This window comes from Tachypleus tridentatus, chromosome 2, assembly GCF_004210375.1.
Source record: "Tachypleus tridentatus isolate NWPU-2018 chromosome 2, ASM421037v1, whole genome shotgun sequence".
NCBI lineage: Eukaryota > Metazoa > Arthropoda > Merostomata > Xiphosura > Limulidae > Tachypleus > Tachypleus tridentatus.
In genome coordinates, this window is record NC_134826.1 from 68,512,728 (window position 1) to 68,529,344 (window position 16,617).

At 33.6% G+C, this 16,617-nt stretch overlaps 1 protein-coding gene across 5 annotated transcripts in view; it reads left to right on the top strand.

Annotated features, from left to right (window-relative positions):
* The first annotated feature begins 363 nt into the window (after positions 1-363).
* The window catches only part of LOC143244126 (synaptotagmin-7-like), a 138,597-nt gene continuing 122,343 nt past the window's right edge, over positions 364-16,617 (top strand). For 2 of the 5 annotated variants that reach the window (XM_076488255.1, XM_076488256.1), the window contains exons 1-2: positions 377-659; positions 7,578-7,673. The gene's annotated coding sequence lies outside the window, so the exon portion shown is untranslated. Of the gene's footprint in view, positions 660-7,577; positions 7,674-16,617 lie in introns of all 5 variants that reach the window. The other 3 variants (XM_076488254.1, XM_076488257.1, XM_076488253.1) reach the window with 2 other exon arrangements.

Below are 16,617 nucleotides of genomic sequence, written 5' to 3' on the forward strand. Positions count from 1 at the left end.
TATTATGATGATAAACCATGGTGACACACAACAGGATACCACTATATTCTGATGACAGTGGAAGTAATAACATATGTACTTACAAACTGAGAACTTAACACTTAAATGTAAGTGCGTAAAGCCCATCAACAGTCACAAAACAATGAAGTTAAAATATCTTAAAACTTAATCCAAAAATACTCAAAGAATGGTACGTTAAAAAGTACGTAAGCAATAAACCTTTTTTAAACTAATAATTCAAACAAACATGACTGTTATTTCATTACTAATTAATTTCAGCTTCACTAGATGGCAGGAATGTCGGAAAATCGTGCTCACTTTCGTGGAACCTCGTAAGCTTGTCTCCTATTGCTTGTTGTAGTTATTCTTAACTTACTCGTTTACTGTTGGTCATGCGTCCTGGACGTGCGCTTGACGTGGGGTGTTCAGAGTCAAGTGTGAGCATAGCCCTGACTTTTTGAAAGTGCTACACAAATAAGAAAGTTAGAACAAAGAAAATAAACATTTTGTTTCGTTTGTCTCTCGTCAACATTTCAAGCCCTTGGTTGGAGAGTAACAATCAATTCTTGGTAGTGATGGTCTAACTTCAAAAAGAACGTCCGGGCTATAGACGTGAACTTTTTTGTGCCTATCTTACTGCCCCGAGAGAGAGATAAGTTGTGAGTAATCGAGAAATTGTTAAGTAATATACGAATAGATTATATAACATTGCTATAGTTTTCTTAAAACATGAACTCTGTAATGTGCCCACAATATATTGATAAAATTCTGCTATTTAATTAAGAAATGTACATTTGATGCTAAGACACATGTGTCACTGATTTTCTTGTTATGTTTATTTTTGTTAATTTATTTCCTTGAAGTTAAGCGTAAAGCTATTAAAGTCAGCAGAAATGCCTCTGTGAAATATCTCTGCTGTGTCACCTGCGAGGAATCGAACATCAAATTTTAGCGCTTTCTTTCTGCTTAGCGTAAAGCTACACGATAACTTTGGTCTGTACACAGCAGGAAAGCTACCCGCAGATTTTTAGCTTTTTAGTTTGTGAATTTATCACTGACTCCACCGATGAACGTAGTATATTGTGATAATTATCAGGACACGTACGCTTATCAATACATAATTACCACTAATTCTTTCAATCACAGGCCAGTCGGTTTCAAAACATTGAAATATATTGTCTATTTTATTTCGAACGCTATACCTATTATAGTGAAATCTAATTTTTTCTTTAATTTTAGCCATAGCCATATACATGTGCCCCCCTTGTTGGCTCAGCAACAAGCTTATAACACTATAATCTATATGTTATTTATGGTTAATCCTTCTTCCATAATTAATCCATACAGAATTGCAAACTATATGGTGTCTGAATCTACAGATTGTCCATTAGAAGCATGACCTCCATCAAAAGCTTGTCTAATCCATGTAATATGATCTATATGTTATTTATGGTTAATCCTCCTTCCATATTTAATCCATAAATGGATTAAATTCAGACACTATATGGTGTCTGAATCTACAGATTGTCCATTAGAAGCATGACTTCCATCAAAAGCTTGTCTAATCCATATAATATGATCTATATGTTATTTATGGTTAATCCTCCTTCCATAATTAATCCATAAAGAATTGCAAACTATATGGTGTCGGAATCTACAGATTGTCCATTAGAAGCATGACCTCCATCAAAGCTTGTCTAATCCATGTAATATAATCTATATGTTATTTATGGTTAATCCTCTTTCCATAATTAATCCTCCTTCCATAATTAATCCATAAAGAATTGCAAATTATATGGTGTCTGAATCTACAGATTGTCCATTAGAAGCATGACCTCCATCAAAAGCTTGTCTAATCCATGTAATATGATCTATATGTTATTTATGGTTAATCCTCCTTCCATATTTAATCCATAAATGGATTAAATTCAGACACTATATGGTGTCTGAATCTACAGATTGTCCATTAGAAGCATGACTTCCATCAAAAGCTTGTCTAATCCATATAATATGATCTATATGTTATTTATGGTTAATCCTCCTTCCATAATTAATCCATAAAGAATTGCAAACTATATGGTGTCTGAATCTACAGATTGTCCATTAGAAGCATGACCTCCATCAAAAGCTTGTCTAATCCATGTAATATGATCTATATGTTATTTATGGTTAATCCTCCTTCCATATTTAATCCATAAATGGATTAAATTCAGACACTATATGGTGTCTGAATCTACAGATTGTCCATTAGAAGCATGACTTCCATCAAAAGCTTGTCTAATCCATATAATATGATCTATATGTTATTTATGGTTAATCCTCCTTCCATAATTAATCCATAAAGAATTGCAAACTATATGGTGTCGGAATCTACAGATTGTCCATTAGAAGCATGACCTCCATCAAAAGCTTGTCTAATCCATGTAATATAATCTATATGTTATTTATGGTTAATCCTCTTTCCATAATTAATCCTCCTTCCATAATTAATCCATAAAGAATTGCAAATTATATGGTGTCTGAATCTACAGATTGTCCATTAGAAGCATGACCTCCATCAAAAGCTTGTCTAATCCATGTAATATGATCTATATGTTATTTATGGTTAATCCTCCTTCCATATTTAATCCATAAATGGATTAAATTCAGACACTATATGGTGTCTGAATCTACAGATTGTCCATTAGAAGCATGACTTCCATCAAAAGCTTGTCTAATCCATATAATATGATCTATATGTTATTTATGGTTAATCCTCCTTCCATAATTAATCCATAAAGAATTGCAAACTATATGGTGTCTGAATCTACAGATTGTCCATTAGAAGCATGACCTCCATCAAAAGCTTGTCTAATCCATGTAATATAATCTATATGTTATTTATGGTTAATCCTCTTTCCATAATTAATCCTCCTTCCATAATTAATCCATAAAGAATTGCAAATTATATGGTGTCTGAATCTACAGATTGTCCATTAGAAGCATGACCTCCATCAAAAGCTTGTCTAATCCATGTAATATAATCTATATGTTATTCATGGTTAATCCTCCTTCTTTAGTTAATCCATAAAGAATTGCAGACTATATGGAGTCTGAATCTACAGATTATCCATTAGAAGCAGTCTAATAAAACAACACATAATCTAAAATCGGACACATACATTAGGTATAGAATGTTAGGTTTCGATATTTTCACTATAGGAAATTAATTAAAACATATGATACTTATTGTAAAACAGTCAAATAATTTATAATTTGTTAGTGTTTATTTTATAAACACCATAATTAGGTAACATTTAAAAAATTCTGCATTAAAACTATCGATTCATAAAACTCGTGATAATACATATGACATGAAGCCCGGGATATGTAACCAAGGTAACTGTTGGTTTGGTTTGGGTTGTTTTGTTTTGAATTTCGCGCAAAGCTACACGAGGACTATCTGCGCTAGCAACGATTATTCCTGAGAAAGTTTCATACAGTATTGACAATACTCTAGCCAGTTAAGCCTCGCCAGTGTCCTTTGGTGTATATAAGTCCGCTTACTAATCACAAATAAATATTTTAAACAGTGCTATAGATAATTTCTAGATCTACTTCCTTAAAGCAAGTTTCCTCTGAGCCCTGAATATCTGCAGACTTATGACATTAAAATTTGGGTTTCGATACTATTAGTGGATACTATAAGAAGTTTCATTGTATAGCTTTGAGCTTTAACAACAACCAAACCAAATCAGTTTGTCTTATATTGGAATATTAGACTTAGTCCAGTCTTCCCTCTCAAACCACTTATTTTTTCCCTGAATAACAGAGCCCTCTATTTGAACAAAGTTCAATCTACCTAATTCTTCCAATCTCCGATGTTCCCTTAGTACTTATCTTTATAAAAATTCCTTCGACTCTAACTGAAATCAAAACAATAACGAAAACGACGTTTATTTTATATAATGAAAGCTAGTAACTTTATTAGCAGTTTCTGCTTGAACTAGCTTCGATACCCTGATGATTGTAGCTAGTTTTTGTTTGTTACCTGAACTAGTTTCTGTACCCTTATGATAGTAGCTAGTTTTTTGTTTTTTACTATGAACACACAGTAGCTCAACGAGGCTGTAACCAACTACAGTTTAGAAGACATGTAGGAATTAAAATTTGGATTAAAACAACACAACCGAGTCTCGATACCCGTGGCGAGCACAGCCTAAATAGCCCATTTTGTGGCTTTGGACTTAACTAAAAACAAAGAAACAAAAAAGATCACAAAGTTGCACTAGGAAAATAAACATTACTTAAGTGACGGAGGGAGCTCTAAGTAGAGCGCATACATTTGCCACAAAAGATACGAAAATGTGTTCATAGTTCCTCGTATTCAACGAACACGAACCTTTTTGCCAGAACAATAAGGAATAACGTCCTACATATGCCCAACACGATTAATAAAAAAAACCTGTCATTTTTACTAAGTTATAGAACAAAAATAGTTAACATACAGGGACTTATTTGTGACCATGGTGTGAGCTTGACCTTTAACCTAGACTCTCTAAAAACTAATAATTTCTAGATTGGAGCATAGTCCAAATGTATGTCAATGTTTGTCCAAATCCATTGAGTCGTTTTCAAGAAATCTTGCTGGCAACACACAGGACACAGGTATGAAAACATAACTTCTGTCCACCTTCGATGATGATGAACGTTATGAAATGTCCAATCATTTTATTGATTGGAAAAAAAACAAACCATTAGACTTGTTTATCAGATTCATTAAATTAGGAATTATATAAATTAGGTTCTAAAATTAACTTTGCAGTGCAAATGTCGCTGCAGGTAGTCAGGGTTTTGTGTGGTAATTAACGCTGAGCTCTGTTATTTGTATGTGGTATGTACATCTGTTTATAGATACACAAGTTCTTTCTTTCATACTGTTAACTGGCGGCATCACCTGGTGATGACGGTGCAAAATAGCTCCGAAATAATTAAGCTACTAAAGGACCTAATGCTTCTTTGAATTAACTATCTCATATTTTTTAACTGTGAGATTCTTCAATTATTATTGATTAATATTATTAATAAGAAGTTTCATTTAAAATAAAGAAGGGTGTACAATAATATGTCAACCACACTATAGCTTTATCTGTAATTTTGCACGGACTTTTGTCTACGTTAAAATACTGACTCAGTTTATTGTTCCCGATAAAGGCTCTGGTAACAAAGCTCAGAAATAAAATAACTAGAACAGATAAACGTTCGTGTAGAATTAATTTACGTACGTTACGAGTCTTAAACAACTATCACATCTATAAAAGTTTTATTTGGTTTAATAAAGTAAATCTAGCCAATATGAGGATATGAGGAGAGCAGGGCAAAGACGGAACATATCCTACATTATCAGGACATCATGAGTAAAAACAGAACATATTCTACATTATCAGGATATCAGGAGTAAAAACAAAACATATTCTACATTATCAGGATATCAGGAGTAAAGACAGAACATATTCTACATTATCAGGATATCAGGAGTAAAAACAGAACATATTCTACATTATCAGGACATCATGAGTAAAAACAGAACACATCCTTAACTACACGCAAATTGCTGCTGCAGTTGACAACCAGTGATTTCTGGTTTTAATCTAATTTTTCAACCATTACAGAATGTAATAAAACAAAATATGTATGTTTATTTTCATTCACACAACTAAAGTTAAAAATCTTAAATATTCACAAAAATTAAATGTTAAATAGTTCAGTTTTACTCAGGATGTTTGATTAGTTTAATGAATTTTTTGCTTATTTTAAACTTTAGGAAGATGAAACGGTATCTAGAGAAACGTACAATACACTCAGCCATCACGGTAAAGTTTGGAGAAATGTACAACACACTAACCCATCACGGTAAAGTTTGGAGAAATGTATAACACACTCACCCATTACGATAAAGTTTGGAGAAATGTACAACACACTCACTCATCACGGTAAAGTGTGGAGCGATCAATAAAGTAGAAACAATACTAGCACGAGTTTGCTAAGCAGTCTGAGAACTTTATTAATGTTTCTAATTGAACATTGTATGATAGATACTCGCCTGAACACACACGTGTACTTCGCTTCTTGGTTTCGGGGACCGTTTCCTAATTGTTGCTTGACTGTACACACGAAGGGCACTAATGAGGAAATGTCAAAAACAGGAGTGGTAGCATTGTTGAATATAGCATTTGATTATTTTATCGTATAGTATATAGGCACTAGACTGTTTAAAAACAAGTATTAGTAAAAAATCTCGCTAAATAAGAAAGGTATGCAGGACTGGCTATTGAAGTTGAAAAACAAACTAAACAAGACAGAGATGGAAGTGGACATATCACTTGATTCGGCTAATGATCACACAGCAAAATAAACCGTCTCGGCTTTACACGTAGAATAAGGTTCCTACATTACCGGCTTGCTCACTTTGTTTGTTTGTTTGTTTTTTTTGGAATTTCGCACAAAGCTACTCTAGGGCTATCTGTGCTAGCCGTTCCTAATTTAGCAGTGTAAGACTAGAGGGAAGGCAGCTAGTCATCACCACCCACCGCCAACTCTTGGGCTACTCTTTTACCAACGAATAGTGGGATTGACCGTCACTTTATACGCCCCCACGGCTGGGAGGGCGAGCATGTTTAGCACGACGAGAGCACGAACCAGCGACCCTCGGATTACGAGTCGCACGCCTTACGCGCTTGGCCATGCCAGGTCCCTGCTCACCTTGTCTATTGAAAGTTTGGTGTTTCAATATAATCTCAGATTTAACATCATTATATCTTCACTTTAGTTAACTTTAGAAAATTACTTCCGTAACTATTTTACAAGAGAGAACATTTGACGATAGAATATTTAGCTCCTATTTGTCTTTCAACGAGTTAGGCTAAATAATCAAGTTCCTTCCTTATCATGTTTGGTTAGTATTTTCAACTTCGATAGCAAACCCTAGATATCTTTATTTAATGATAAATTTGTTTCTTTATTCTTGTTTATTTACTTTTTTGTATAAGATGACATACATGGGTTATTAGATTATATAATGTATTTGTTTGTTTGTTTTGAGTTAAGCACAAAGCTACACAATGGATTATCTGTGTTCTGCCTACCCCGGGTATCAAAACCCAGTTTCTAGCGTTGTAAGTCTGCAGATATAGCACTGTGCTTCTGGGGTGTGATGGAGTGTATTTTAAAGTTTTGTATACATTTTACATATAATAATAATAATATAGGTAGTCAGAGATTGTGAATATTGTTTAGTTCCATCGAATGATGATAAAATTATAGTTTCTGCTAGAAGTAGGTAGGTGTTAGGCTTGTTAAAGAAATGTGATCGTGAACGAAAATAAGAACTCTCGTTTTTGGCTATTCGCCAGTTTTCGACTTCGGGACGCTCTGAATAGCTGAAAAGCGGCATATACATCGGAGATAGGGTGACTACAGCAGGTAGTTCTTCATATCTAGCTTATGATAACCTCTAAAGAAAAAATACAGATTACTTTTCTATTACTTTCATAAGGGCGCTGGTGCTATCCCTATAAACATATTTTGTTGGTTTACAGGCTGGTGCAACTTCTTTCTCTTTTGTGTGTTCATACCTGTGGGTTTACGGGCTAATACAAGTTCGAGCTCCGTTTCAAAGAACATCATCTATTTAAGTAAGTTATTTATATTCTAAACAGTACTTTACACGTACTTAATGTAAGCTTATGGTTAAGGTTAGTTGTTTTACATTTGACGGTACATAAATACAACTTTATAAATTCTGATCTTCTTTTATAGGTTAGTTGTTTTACATCTGACGGTACATGAATACAACTTTATAAGTTGTGATCTTAGCTTCTAGGTTAGTTGTTTTACATCTGATGGAACATGAATACAACTTTATAAGTTGTGATCTTAGCTTATAGGTTACTTGTTTTACATCTGACGATATGTAAGCATAACTTTATAAGTTTCAATATTAACTCTTATTGAGTCCGAACGTGATGAGTGCGCCGAATGAGGTCCAGTGGTTATGATATAGGATATTGATGTGGGATAGGTCTTGGCTCGAGTATCGTGACAACAAAAAAAAAACAATAATGTTCTGTACCTTTTGAAAGTGGATGCGGTATATCACACTACAACATGTCGCTCAAGAGTAGGCGGTGGGTGCTACCATTCCCTATTCTATATACTCATTTATGGGAAAAGAGCGCAGATAGCACTTGAGTATCTTTATATGAATGTCTGAAGACAAACAGTTTGTGCGCATATGTTTGCTTATTTTTAAAATAAAGCCACAATGGTCTAACTATTAAGCCCTGGCGTGGGTTCGAACCCTGTCCCACCGGAAGGCATATACACATACGATGAACAAAGCACGACTAGTACAACGTTATACTTGTGTTTTCTAATATTCTGTTTCTAAACCTTTTCTCTCCATATAAATACTGTTTTCTCTCTGATCTTCTCCAGAGAATTGACCAATCATTTGAGCTCAAGATAGAAGTAAACAGCGAAGGTAAAATAATACAAGATGGCGTGGAAAATCAGATGCGAGCGACACAGTTAGGGCCCATGCATATTATCAGAGAGAGATTAATTAATTATGCCACAGTTTCATGTCATTGATTCAAATCTAGCTGACTGGCTTCAAGTTAAAGTCGCGAAAATATTGTAAAGCCAGTCTCAGACACAAGATTTGATAGTCGATTTTCTTTCAAAGAAACTACAAAATAATATCTTTATTTTAAAGAAGGTGATTAATGAGCGGACACGAGAAATATTCTGCCACAAATGTGTTCATTCTCACAAAAACACACGTAAATAAAAAGTTATGTTGTCATTCCTCCCTGGACCCCCAAAATTATTCAGAATTAACAATATTAACCAAATCATAAACAATCAATATCGAACGTACTGTTTGACAATATTTTTTTTATGATGAAACCTGATGGCTGAAGAACAACCATGGTAGCTAGGGTGAAGATACTGGACAGAAACAGGCATTCCAAAGAAATATATTAGAAAAAAACTATTATCGTCGGAAAATGGATCATAAGAAACTAACAACCGTAAATTTACTCTCCAGTATCTCTGAATACCGATACATAAATCACCCAAATGTGTACAATAACAATAATTCTTTAGAATTCTGAACTGCTGGTTGCTATGAACGTTGCTATGGTGACAGTAATGGAGTTGATGTAGTGTTTTTACCAAGACATGGAATGACTCTTCTTCCAGTTAACAACCAGATCTTGTTAATAAGGTTTAAACTTCTCCTTTAAAAGCCAGTTACGAACTTTTTGTTTATTTTCCAAACAATAAACATGAATAATGAAGCAATAAACTGGAAGGTCCAGAACTAAACTGTGCCAATAAATAAACTTAATGTGAGAACATAAAGAAAGCTGTATAGCCCTGCCAGTAAATGTAAATAATATGTTGAGGCTAATGATGTTATCCTGTTAATTAATGGATTTATTATTTTAAAAAATGCACCGTTTAGTTTTTGTATTGTTTCTTGTCGGCAGGATCCATGTTATATCATATCTTTGCTTGTTACAACACTACTTTATTGTAAAGAAGTTGTTAAAATGTTCCTTCGTTACAACACTATTTTACTGTAAAGAAGTGGTTAAAATGTTCTTTTGTTGCAACAATACTTTACTGTAAATAAGTTGTTAAAATGGTCCTTTGTTGCAACAACACTTTACTGTAAATAAGTGGTTAAAATGGTCCTTTGTTACAACAATGCTGTAAAGAAGTGGTTAAAATGTTCTTTTGTTGCAACACTACTTTAGTGTAAAGAAGTGGTTGAAATATTCTTTTGCTACAACACTACTTTACTGTGAAGCAGTTAAAATGTTCTTTTGTTACAACAATACTTTACTTAAAGAACTGGTTAAAATGTTCTTTCTTACAACAACACTTTACTGTAAAGAATTAGTTAAAATGTTTCTTTGTTACAACACTACTTTACTGTAAAGGAGTGGTCAAAATGTTACTTTGTTACAACACTAATTTACTATATAGTTAAAATGTGTGTTGTTCTGTTTGTCTACAGGTTTGTGGTTGTTTGTCAAACAAAGTGTTTTTGATGCGGCTATTCTTGTTTTAATTCTGAATTATAGAGCTGAGAACTTTCATAAAAAGCAAGTTAGAATTTTTTTACCATGTGAAAAGTTTTCTGATTTTAATGTTATAAAGTGTTTTCGCTGTTTAATTTTCTAAATGAGTCATGTAGGACACTCCTATTAGGTTTAAGTTTGTAACTCGTCCTTATAAAACGGCTTTTCTACCATTTTTCTGTATTTTTCACAAGAGGATTAATTTAATATGAAATTAAATTTTCAAAATTATATATCCATCTATTTATCTGTATGTCTTTTTTCTGTCCTTGACTATTATTCCTGGTTTCACGTTAAACCTGAACTAACTATATGAATGTGCTAAAACTGTACTGTATCCACAAGCTGAAAATATATTTACTGTATCCACTTGCTAAATTATACTAACTGTATACTCGTGCTGAGACTATATTAACTGTATCCACGTGGTGAAACTATACTAGCTATTTCCACGTAATAAAATTGTGCTAACTGTATCCATATTCTTCAAAACTAGAATGAATGTCTTATTTTCTTTTGTTTAATGGGTGTTTAATAATATTATTGTAAATTAAAAATTGTTTGTTTTGATGTTTTAAGGTAACCTTAATTTGTCGTGTTGTATTTATTTATAACTGACCCCAAACACGCTCTTCAGCCCCTAATGTTTATAAGTCTATCAGTGAGTTTCGCCGAATGTATGTAGATTTTTACCATTACCATTAGAGCTTAAAAACAAACGAAAATTTCCCTAAGTGTACTGTCAGTATATGCAGTACACTGGACTTGTGTAATGTTTAGGTACTCCACAACATACATATAATATATACAGTAATGTTTAACTTTGTTTGGAGCGACTACATTCGGATTACGTGAATTGTTCGGAGAAAAACACACGCTCTTTGGACAGGCGCTAATCTCTGACGTAAACACTCAAATAAGTTACATTCTGGGGACTGCATTCAGCACGTGCACCATCTGTTTCTTCTATACCCCAGTCGCCCACTCTAGCATTCATAAAGAAGCGTAGTTAATTTTACATAATGCATTAACACTCGAAAATCATCTGTTTCAGGTCTCCTACTGAGCCAGTGATAAGTTTACACAAATATTCTAGATTCGATTCCCCGTGGTTGATACAGCGCAGGTAGTCTATTGTGTAGCCTCGCGCAAAAACAGGCAAACAAACTTACATTAAAAATTTAATTTCTATATTCGAATTGAACGAAACGTCGGAGTACAACGTAGCGGATACATTCACTTGAACGACAGGGAAGAGTGTACATTATATTGTATACATGGACTTTTTCTTTAACTTATCAACCAATGAAATTATTCCGTGTTTAATTACTTTCTTTTAAACCCTAAACCAAAGTAAGACTTATCAACACTTTATTTTCAAGGAAATTTCACAGTTTCATTCTATAATAATAATAGGATATGAAATATTATGTGGAGAACAAAACTAAATATGTACTTTTACTGGGAGTCTATCATATAATAATATTTTTATAGAGGAATTCTAACAATCACGAGGCTGGAAATATTTAGCTAAAGACAATTTACCTATTTTGTTCTTAGGAACATCATTCATTATCTCTCGCGTTTCCTCTTCTTAGACAGACTTCCTTTCATGCTAGTAACAGCAAACCGACTGTATTGAATAAAATCATTATGTTTACGAGAACCAGTTCTAGCTTCCTGTGGTCAGTTCTCTGATATCACTACCTTGAAACGGGTTCTGTCTTTCTTGCAGAATCGGGTTAAAATATCTCTGTTAGTTTGCTTGTATTGTTGAGATATTTAACACCGTATAACCTTAAAGACTCGTGTGAGATATCTCTGTCAATTTGATTAATATTTTAAAATTGCATATAGATATTAGTAGGTATAACAAACAGTTTGTCTGTCATTTGTCTCTTTGCAAAAACATTTAATTTTGAAACAAACAAAAACAAACAGTGTTCACCGTCTATTCAACTCACTGTCTTACAACTGTTAGTTAATAAAAGGAAATCTAGTTTTGTCGGTGTTTATTCACAACCCTTATACTTAGTTTTCCACCACCAATTCTAGCCTAACTACTGGTCACGCAAGGCCTAGTAAAAGATAAAACTTTTGTGATGGTTTTTTCCTACCCAACGCCCAAGTGTTATAAATGCTTGATAATTGTTACACACATACAGGTAGCAACGTCCTTGAAATATAACATGTACTACCTATATACCTGTTTATCTACCTGTCTTTCTGTTTATTAATCTTTCTGTCTCTCGGTTCCCTTGTTTATCTGTTTGCTAATTTCTCTGTTCCTTTATCTATCTGTTTGTTTATTTATGTTATTATCTGTTTCTTTATTCCCTTGTTTTTTATCTACTGATCTATCTCTCTGTTTTGGATGTTAGCATCTAATATCAAATAGGCTGATCTCACTTGCTAGCCTAGTCTGTACAATGTTATGTTGTTTAATTTCACCTGCTAGCCTAGTCTGTATAATGTCATGTACGCTAACGTTACCTGTTAGCCTAGTCTGTATAATGTTATGTAGTCTAATTTCACCTGCTAGCTTAGTCTGTATAATGTCATGTACGCTAACGACACCTGCTCTGTAGATTCACGTTCGTCGTTTGAAAGAACCTTTTTTTGTCTCTTCCCGTCATTTATACATTGTGTTTTCTCGCACCTGATGCCTCGAGCTGAACAAAACTGACGGTTACTGAAGTTTGGGTGGGTACCTGTTGACGAGAGTTTCTCAGGCAAACAAGCAACAAATAAATCATGTTAGAGCTGGTGTGATGAAGTGATAAATGACCTAGAAATACGTAATACAGGATTATCTGTTTGATTGTTTAAAAACTTTAAGGAACACATCTCCTCAGGAAATGAATCCGATTATACTAATATATAAACCACGAATACTAAAATACACTCAAGTTTTTCTATCACTTTGTATCACTATGTACATGTCTACAACAAAGTTACCCTAACAAGCATAATAGAACTGTCTTGTTAAAGAAAGGCTCTAGAAACATGGTTTATCTTCTAAGAGTAACAGAAGTGTCTCTTTAAAGAAAGGCTCTAGAAACATGGTTTATCTTCTAAGAGTAACAGAAGTGTCTCCTTAAAGAAAGGCTCTAGAAACATGGTTTATCTTCTAAGAGTAACAGAAGTGTCTCTTTAAAGAAAGGCTCTAGAAACATGGTTTATCTTCTAAGAGTAACAGAAGTGTCTCCTTAAAGAAAGGCTCTAGAAACATGGTTTATCTTCTAAGAGTAACAGAAGTGTCTCTTTAAAGAAAGGCTCTAGAAACATGGTTTATCTTCTAAGAGTAACAGAAGTGTCTCCTTAAAGAAGGCTCTAGAAACATGGTTTATCTTCTAAGAGTAACAGAAGTGTCTCCTTAAAGAAAGGCTCTAGAAACATGGTTTATCTTCTAAGAGTAACAGAAGTGTCTCCTTAAAGAAAGGCTCTAGAAACATGGTTTATCTTCTAAGGCAGTGGTTCCCAACCTTTTTTATGCTCCGCACCCCTAAAAAATGTTAATATGTTCTCGCACCCCTCACAGCAATTATTTATTTAAGAATAAAGGTGAAGGTGGCCAGAACAAATGTTATCTTGCACCCTCTGGAACGCTATCTCGCACCCCTTGGGGTGAGAACCTCTGGTTGGGAACCATTGATTTAAGGGTAACAGAAGTGCCTTGTTAAAGAAAGTGAAATTATTAACTATATGAAACTGCTCAAAGTATCGGTTTATTACACCTTTAACAGTGATTTTATGATCAAATTAAGTATGTTAACGAAATACTACGGTATTAAAATAGGCAAATTTTTTTGTATTAAAGAATGTTAATTAAATGTATCCGCAGCTGGAACGTTATAGTGAAGGTAAGTGTTCGTGAAAAGCGTTTTTATAAATGGTATATAACACGGCAAATATTTTCAGCCGCGGAAAAGTGGCTCTTTTGACTGATGCATTTGATCACGCCCTAGGTAGCATAGATTAATTTACGCTAATTCTACCTAAAATAATTTCAAGAACCACAGCTATTGAGGATTCCCTCTTGTTACGTTTAGGAGTTACCGAGAGTTGGATTAAATTTTGCACAAGTTGAAGATAATGAAAAAAAAAGTTTGCTAACTTCTTGAAATGCTTGCTACACATTAGAATCAATATAACTGACAGGTCAACATTTTGTGTAAACAAATACAGAGTATCATGTCTATATTTGGTTTAATCCATAAAACATTTACCAAGACAGCTCTTCGTTCTTTTCGACGAAGACGAGTATAATGCATGCGGAAATATTTCTCTATGTTTTATCGGATGGATTGGACGTATACCGAAATGTAATATAAAACTTATTGGAGACATAATAATACATTTTGTTTATCATGCAGAACGAGTCAGTGTATGTTATATTTATATTAGTGAGTGGGTGGAAACAAAATATTACCATCTTCCAGGTGATAGTAAAGTAACAGCATCTGTGAACAAAGATATTGTAATTTCTAGTTCACTGAAAAATTGGCTGAATAGCGTGAATGTGTTTCTACTTTACATTCCAAGTAAATACACTAACATACCAGGTTATAACACCACCACCACTACAATATTAGACTCGAGGGCTGACTTGTCTATTGTTTATTTTTTTTTCGAATAACTGACATTTGTTAAACTAAATTCTGTACTATTATTTGTTTTGAATACCAATTCTTGGAAAAACTAATATATTTTATCTCCACGTTGTGTAACTGTTTTCTGCAAGATTCTAGCCGTAATTAAATAAATATAATACAAACAGTTTGTTAAACCTAATGCTTTACGTTTTTGTTTTAAGACAAATTATTCAATAAATCAAATATAAGCGATTTTATTATGTAAGGTTTTAATTATGTTGTTAACAACTTTCATTGCGGGGAAATTGACATTAATTACAAAAGACAAAAAAAAGAAATGGTGTTCGATTCGATTTACTTGCTCTCTTTAAATGGTTGAACTTCTCGTTCTTTGTAGAGATGTTAAATGGGCAGAAGAATAAACTCTTGTCTCAAACATTTCTGTCTGCTTCCAGAACGATCTCTTGACTCTTAAACCTTGCCGATACTCCAACAGTTCAGAGTTTTTAAAAACCAAGAATCAATATTTCCAGGCTCCACGACTTCCTCAGCTGCGTTAATTTTTTTTCCTTCTTTAATTTTCAATTCTAGCGACCTCTTAGCAACTGCCTCTTTAAGTACTGAGGGACAACTTATCTCAGGAAAGAGAAGATCTGTTTTCATACACCAGTTCTCTAAATAAAAAAGTTAAACATGCAATACTGGCCTGTCTTGTATGTCCCGTTTTATACTTGACTGCTTCTCGCCACCTGCTGACCATGAGAAGGGCTGTTGATTTCTGTCAAATGAAACTTAGATTTTATTCAAAATAATCCTTTTTCTAACGAAACCAACTCATGGTCACTACGAGTCTGATGATTAGAGTAATCGTGAAGTTACTGGCTTTTATTGCGTATGTGATTCTGTCTAGCAAAAAAAACACGAAGTCTATGTGTGAAAGCACTTACCTATATTTCTGAATATTCTCATTTCAAAACTTGAAAACAGATTAAACCTTATGAAACTGGTTCTTACAGTGACCTTTTAAAGATAGTAGAGATTTTTATTTTAAAATGTGAACAACATAATTAACAAACCCTGTGAAAATATGCTCTCAAAACGGCTGGTTGCAAACTCGCTTTTTTAACCTGAAGATGAGTTGAAAAGGTCGAAACGTTGTTCTGTACTTTATTTTAATTAAAGTTTTAATACCCATACCAGCTATCTTGAGAATACATTTTTACTTCAAGTGGGTTTCTTGTCATCACGGAAAACCCCGTGAAACGTGCTCCTCAAGACTGTAGATTTAACAAATGTTGAGAAACGTATCTCATGACACTAGACGAATGTTCTTTAAACCACCCAGCGGAAACTGTAGCATGGAATACAAGAAAAGTAACAACTAATACCTAAGTGATACTTGCTCATCTTATTGCTGTTACTGAAATGTTAGTCCAGCATTTGTGTTTTCTTATTAAATTAAATTAAAATAATTTAATGATGGTCTGTTGTAATACTTTAGTGATGGTCTGTTGTAATACTTTAGTGATGGTCTGTTGTAATACTTTAGTGATGGTCTGTTGTAATACTTTAATGATGGTCTGTTGTAATACTTTAATGATGGTCTGTTGAAGTGTGTTGTAATACTTTAGTGATGGTCTGTTGTAATACTTTAATGATGGTCTGTTGAAGAGTTACAGTCAACCATACTGATGCTAGTTAGTGTATCATGCTGTATAAATTATAGATTGATTTGAAATATTTTAGCTTCGAATGGTTTAGAAAACCTCAAAATGAATATATAACTCCAGTTGGCAACTGCTGTCGAAATATTGTGTATATATTCAGAAAAAAATCTTTAAAATATCTTTCAATGACGGAAAAGTAAGAAAGAAATCTGGCGTCTTTTC